Here is a 7,324-nt window from a genome sequence, read left to right on the forward strand (position 1 = left end):
TCTTATCCACATAGACAGGTGCGGACGCGTGCACAGGCTACCCCTTTCGAAATGCTGTTCTCTACGTGTTAAAAATCCGCCTACGGGTGGCTGACGCAATTCTTACCTTTATCTCTGATAAAAACGGTCTCCAATAACTCCCTGGCTCTTCTTTCTTGGAAGAGGGCCAGATCCGATACCTCAGATAAACTAACACGCTTTCACGTGCGAAGTTATGGGCGCTGGGCTGTTGCTGTGCTTTTCCAGAATTGGCATGTTCTCGCATAATTATACCTTGGCCCTCGTCGATACTTACTATCATGGTTTACGATCGCTTTCCCTCTCGGTCATCCTAACTTAGCGGCAAACTTCAACTTTCGAAAATTCTCGAAAGAATCCCCAAAACTGCATAGTTTCGGATTCGCCAAGAGTATAAGTGATGTCATCGGAGGCTCTGGATCTAGATAAAGAAAGGATGTCAGCCAATCGCCGCGGACGACTGCAAACACGGACTTTTATAATGTCTCGCAGTGGCTGTACATGCGCATTATGGCGGCCCGTCTCGATAGCTACTGCCGCAAAAAGCACGGCCGCGATTGGCTGACTCCTAACAGTTACTACTGAGTTAACACTGAGGTGCAAGGAATTTCTCCTCGCGGAATGAAAGGGTGTAGTTACCTTGACAGTTGACACCAACACAAAAGGAACGGTATTCGTCGGTTGCAGAGTTGGCGATCTATGAGCGAAATAAACCGCAATTTGCGCTTTTCCTCTCCCTCTCAAGAAGCCCAGCAATGCGAAGCCACCACGGATTGGTCTCCTCAGATAATCTCCAGCGATGGTTGGACGAATCGTTTGCGGAGGCCAATGAGAGGGCGCTCCGCACTGGGGGCTTTCTTAAGAAGGAGAGAGAGGGAGAGGGAAAGCGTACGCTGCGGTTTCTTTCGGTCATAAATGGTGAACCACGCTACGGATGATTCCCATTCCTTTTGTGTTGGTATCAAGGTAACGGCCGGCATCTTTCATTCCACGAGAAGAAATTTTCCCACGTTAGTGCCCCATTAAGAGCAATCAGGCTTTGTTTCTATGTGCTGTTGGCTCTGGCGTCTGTGTCCTAGCAACAGTGTATCTTACTGGTTTCCGTGCTCCGCCTCACGTTGGAAGTCTGCCAGCAGCTGTGGCGATGGTGATACAGGGATTGACCTTCGAGGAGCAATGTTGCCAGGCGCGTGGCAGATTGCGCACGCCATATACAGCGACAAACTTCTCAAAAATAATTTGTCAATTATATTATTTTTCATAATCGATTGGGTAATTAATTATGCCAAACATGAGACAATTGATTTTCTGAGGCTGGAACACACAATGAAAGGACAAATATATACAAAGCCTCAAGTGCCTAAGAAATTAATGATGAAAGATGGAAGTCACTGAAAAGGTTAGCCAGCCGCAGGACTCGAACCCACATCTTCTGGATTACCGGTCCAGGGCTCTACCAATTGAGGTGAGCTAACACGCCTCCGCAGCGACTTCCAAGGGCGCGTCATCTGAAGGGACAGACCAACCACTCTCTCACTCATCCACCTTTCACTTTTCCATTTTTCTCACTCTCAGTAACTTCCATCTTTCATCATTAATTATGCCAAATTAATTTTATGGTACTTCCGCGCCACATACAGAAGAAAGAAGAAATGGAGAAGAGAAGAGAATAGAAACAATATTTTGGGAGACCACGGTGATCAGACACGTAGCACTTTAATCTTCTTCGAGCGGCTAATTACCACACGGTGCCTGACGGCCACTTTCCTCGCCTCGTGTAGAACTACCATAATTGACCTGTTCAACAACAGGCAAAGTATATATAGATGTCAGGTCTGACGGGCAAAAAGACCAACGGAGAAAGCAAAACAAATGTAACCCAAGCTATCCAGGAGACAGTAGAAAAGAAAAAAAAAAGAAAGAAAGGAAAGAAAAGGGCTAACCAAACACACCGTCTTATCCAACTCTGCTCGAATCTCTTGTGCAACAGCTGTGAGCCCCCCTTTGGATCTCCGGATAGACCTTCTTTGCCCCTGCCCGTACGACCTTGGCCCCCGGCGCAGGATATTTGTAGGCGCAGAAGAGTTGTTGCTGGACACAACCCCCTGTTGTTACAAGTAATGGTTATCTTGGGAGGAATGCCAGAAGAGATCCTAGAGCAGCGCAATGTGCTGGAAGTCCGGGTGCAGAGTTATATCTTTCGGTTGTCTTGCTTTGCTCTTTGTTAATCTACCGCGCACTAATATACCCACCTCCCATAACCCCTTCAAACTAGAGTACGTTGTCATGCTTAGAATAGCACATAGGAAATCTTGTCTTTCCGTTCTCGCGATAATGTTTCAAAGTGACGTTTGCATGTAAAAGTGACAGACGCGGGCAAAAAAATCTTGTCAAAATAATCGTAATATTATTTTTATAGCGCCCCGCAAACAGTATTTCTTCTCGCACAGCAACAGGAAATATACCATGCGGGCAGCCATCAGGAACTACCTTTCCGCGATTCAGCAGAGCCAATTGTTTCCTTTCAAAGTCCAGTATGACGTCGTATCCCTTCATAAATATGTGAGGTTGTCTGCTAAAAGACGAACAATATTATCTTCACGACGCAGTGCTAGCGTTTGCACTGCGAAAGCGCTGGTTCAGTTTTAAACATCGATTCTTGAATATTTGCGGCCGTAAGCATCGTTACGCAAACACAGCGCTTGGCCAACTGCCGCTTCCTGGCTTCCAGTCCGCCATAGGAAAGCTTCCCCGGCCGTTTACCAACAAAGTGCTCGTGACGTCATGCTTGAGAATATCCGGACCAGCTCCGGTGGCGCAGCGGTAACGCGTGCGCTTGGAGACTGGGAGGTCCGCGGTTCGAATCCGCGGGTCGGCTGTGCCGTCTGGGGTTTTTCCTGGGTTTCCCTCAGATGTGTAATAGGCGTATGCCGGCACAGTTCCCCTGAAGTCGGCCCATGGACGCAGCTATCCTCCCCCCAAGCGGATTCCGCTCGGTCTTCCACTTCACCCTTTCCTCTCCTCCTGTCCACCACCTTTCCCTTCCCGAGAAACATGCCGCCTAATCAGGCAGGCAGACCTCTCGGGTTCCTCCCAACGACACTCCTCCTCCTCCTCCAGAATATCCGGAGCCAAAGAAGCCGCGGACAAAACAGGAGACTAGATGACATACAGGTGGTCCTCTATATCAACAATATTAATTCGTCGTTACTCAAGTAAATCTTGGTGATGGTGAAGCATATGTGTGCCGCCCCTCCAGTTCTACCCGGGTATTCTCGACTCCAGATATTCTCGAGTGCAGTTATACCAATAAGCCCACGCAGTTCCCTGTCCTGACAGACTTCGTATTTGTCTAGTCAGGGGCGAGGACTTTGAAAATCTGCTTACTACAAACAGGGCCAGCGATAGGGGGGGGAGTAAGGCGACCGCCTTGAGCCCCGCGATGTGCCTTTGCCTCAGGCCCTGCACACCCCTAGCACCGGCCCTGACTACAAAGTGTCGACTGTTTTGAACACGAGAGGAAGCACTGCGCACCAGTAGGTACTGTAGGCACCTATAGGTACTTTGCTGACGACCAAGAAGGACTGCCATCATGAGAGAACACAGCTCATTGGTCACCTCATTGGTCACTGAGTATACATATTTACTGACTCTAGCTAACATCCTGGTTCCCGTATGTCACGTCGAGACTGGGAGGCAGTGACGGATTCTGGGGGGAGGGGGGCGATCGCCCCCCCCCCAAAAAAAAACGGCAGTTTATACATTGGATTTCCCTTTCTCTTTTCCCCACTACGCGCTTCGACAAAGGTACCGCCCCCCTCCTCCCAAACCGAGGATCTGGATCCGCCCCTGCTGGGCGGTCCCGGGTTCGAATCCCGGTGCCGGCTGTGGTGTCTGGGGTTTTTCCTGGGTTTTCCTCTCAGACGCTGTCAGACATATGGCGGCAGAGTTTCTTCAGAAATCGGCCCACGACGCTCATTCCCCTAGAGCGTTAGTATAGTTATGTTGCCCACCTCACAGAGGCCCACATTTTGGCGAGCTGTTTCAGAAGCACCATCACCATCCTGGTTTCCGTTTCGCCTTATCGAAACGATCGTTTTACGTGGGCTGATATAGACGGGTGGCGTACATGCTGAAACGGGACTGCCACGGAGCGAAGTGGGATTAAGATGAAGTCGAGTCAGATATATGTAACGAAGTGAACGTCTTGGTTCTTCTCTGTCCTATCTTTGTCACCTCTTTGACAAACAAGTAACTCTTACAGCCAAACACTGGTGTACAGGACTTGACCTCAAAAACGGCCTCGGAGCTGCCACTGTAGAGCTGCGCCGGAGCTGAGCGGCCACCTGGAACTTTCAGCCTCGTGTCACGAGCAGAGTCTGAGCCCTACTTCATGGGCTTTTATCGAAACTCCCGTTGCTGCACCCAAGGAAAAGAAAAAAAAAGAACACACCAAATCTAAAAAAAATCTAATAATAAAAATCTAATAAAAAATCGAATGAAAGGGGCGCTAAAGTACAGAATTGTTTCTTTGCGGACTGAAAGATAGTTTCCATGAAACACAAAATGAGAGGAATTCATCGGTTGCGTCGTTCGGGATTTATGAGCGAAAGAAAGCGCACATTTGAGCACACTCTTTCTCTCCTCCTCAAGAAGGGCGACAACGCAGAGCGGGTTCCCATTGGTCTCCTCAAACGATTTGTCCAATCATCGCAGATGATCGTTTGAAGAGACCAATCTGATGCCGCCTCTCCGCGTTGTCTCGCTTTTTTTTAGGAGGAGGGGGAACGCATCGATTTCTTTCACTCAGAAATCGTGAACGATGCAATCCATGAATCCAGTTACTTTTGAGTTGCTTTCAAGGTAACGGCATCGTTCATTCCGCGGGGAGAAATATTCCGCGAGGTGCTCAAGGTCGCCCATCTTACCGCGTGCTGCCGCGCACGCTGGCTCCAAAGTTTCAGGTAGCGCCATCTAGGGAGACGGAGACACATTTACATTTCGCAGAAGGACGTAACCCTCTCCCTTTATCCCGTATAGGGAACGTTGTCACATTCTACTGAGCTAAAGTCACTGGATTGGAGAAAGCACCACGATCTTGTTCTTTGCCGACTCGACCTTGGAGCAAAAATGGCGGCCGTAGCAAGCCGACACATGCTGCGGCCGCCATTGTTGCACCAATGTCGAGGCGGGAAAGGGTGGCGCTACTTTTCCCCAATTACTCAGAGCCGTTTCTGCAATGACTCAGCAAGATTCACTCGGGAAAGCCGTGGTCGTCCTTCTCCCCCTGGAAGCAACTGCTAAGGATGTTGGCAAGGGAGATCGTTCAAGCTCCGGGATAACAATCGAAAGTGTTGCACTTTAGTGCGACTTGAAGACCAAGAAATCTCTTCCACTGCCTGATTAGTCGCCCGCTTACCGCCAGCTTCAAAATGGTGAACAACGGAAACGGACAGAACAAGTAACCGAACAAAAGAAACGGAGTGCGTGTTGTGCAATAAACAACTTGAGCTCTTATGAAAAAAGGCCAAGCAAGAAAGAGGCCTCTTGATCTGCACGCTCTCTAAACACCCTCTACTCCGGCAAACAGCATGTAAGTGAACGAGGGGAGTCGGCGTCACTTCGTGACGTTTGCAGACCCAGCAGGAGAGCCCATCAGGTGACTCGTGACATAGCCGAATGCAGTCAAACGGGTCAAAGCGCCGAAGGAGTACTAGACGCATTTTCATTGGCCAGTAAACGCACGGTTGGTCGCAGGTCTGCCGACGTCACGCGACGAGATCGGGCCGGGCCGATGGCGGCTTCCCCCGTGCATTTTTGTAACTGTAACTGCGCAAAGACAATACTCCACACAGTGAAAACAACATCGTGCATGGAACTTCCCACTGGAACTTCCTGATTGCTTGATGAATGAAACAGGCTTTCGAGACACGGTAAATATCACTATCTTCCTACTTTAACCACTGTATTTAATGACACCGATCAGCGCGAAATGCTGTTTCACGAGGAACACAAATAGTCTAAACACATCCAGTGCACCTTAGGAAAGAAGCAATGATATGAAACGAGCAAATAAACGCCATCTGTTGGGTAGAAACAACACTCCTCCACGCGTCCAATGGACCTCTTGCCAATGTATGGTGTGGTATTGCCAAAGATTCAAAGAAAACCCATCGACAACTCTTACATTCAATCTGAAAGCAAAATATAAAACAGCTAACAGTACACAAATGGACATATTGTACAGTGCAGTAAGGAACACGCTCCAGTGCATTCCTTCCTCGGACCAGCGAATGGTACCGCACAGACTTGCAAACAGGTGACTGGGTCACCTAGGCACATGTCTGTAAGTCCGTATGGCCCCATTCGTTGCTAGCGGGTCACTCTCAGGAAGGAATGCGACGGAGCGTGTTCCGTAAACTTTTCAGGGTGTCGAACCGCAAAAAATACGGGTTCGGTTCGGGTTCGCGTTGTTTTGATTTCGTTCCGGTTCAGTTCCGGTTCGGCCAGGCCAGAAATCGAACCGGTTCGCAGCCCTGAACCGGTTCGCAGCCCTGAACCGGTTCAACGCTTCCGTTATATATGTTCCATAAAACTGCTTTTATCAGGAAATGCGTGGCTTACTGCTGTTGTCTGCATTGACGTCTCTAGCGGTGAGGTAGCCCTTTAGTGAGAGAAATGAGAAATGGATGAACACTTATTGCAACTAGAGTTCACGCTGTTGAAGCGGTGTAGTCCTTCTACTTTCTGTTCCCAAAATCTCTTTTTTCACACGCACAGTGCCAGCAAGATACACTTAAAGGAAGCCTAATAAGATGGACAGCGTAACATAGACGACAGTACTTGCCGGCAAACTGCCTTCGCAGCGTGAATCGATCTGAAACCGTACTGAAGCATGTCGAAAATAAGCCTGCAAGCCTTACTCTGTCCGAGCTCACAGCAGTGTACTTGTTAATCCACAACACAACGGCAATGTGTCACGACGACACAACTGCGCTACCAATAAGCAGAACCACATTTACTTTTCAAAGCACGACCAATCAAACAGGCACCGTTCTGCGTACGCTCCTTCTCCATTTCTCATGTTTCTGACTTGTTTAATTTGTGCTGCTCACGTGTAAAGGGAAATCTTGGGCGCTTATTTAATCACATATTCGTCCTGTAGAGCTATATAACTGGCCTACTCCATTCGTGTTTCATTCGTCCGCGTGGCACCTGGTCTCTGAAGAGTAGGCGCCACACCGCGTGCGTTGGGCGCTAGCCGCGGCACTCACAAGGACAACTGCGCTTCAACATGTTAAAAAGA

The sequence above is a fragment of the Ornithodoros turicata genome, chromosome 8, assembly GCF_037126465.1.
Source record: "Ornithodoros turicata isolate Travis chromosome 8, ASM3712646v1, whole genome shotgun sequence".
Classification (NCBI taxonomy): domain Eukaryota; kingdom Metazoa; phylum Arthropoda; class Arachnida; order Ixodida; family Argasidae; genus Ornithodoros; species Ornithodoros turicata.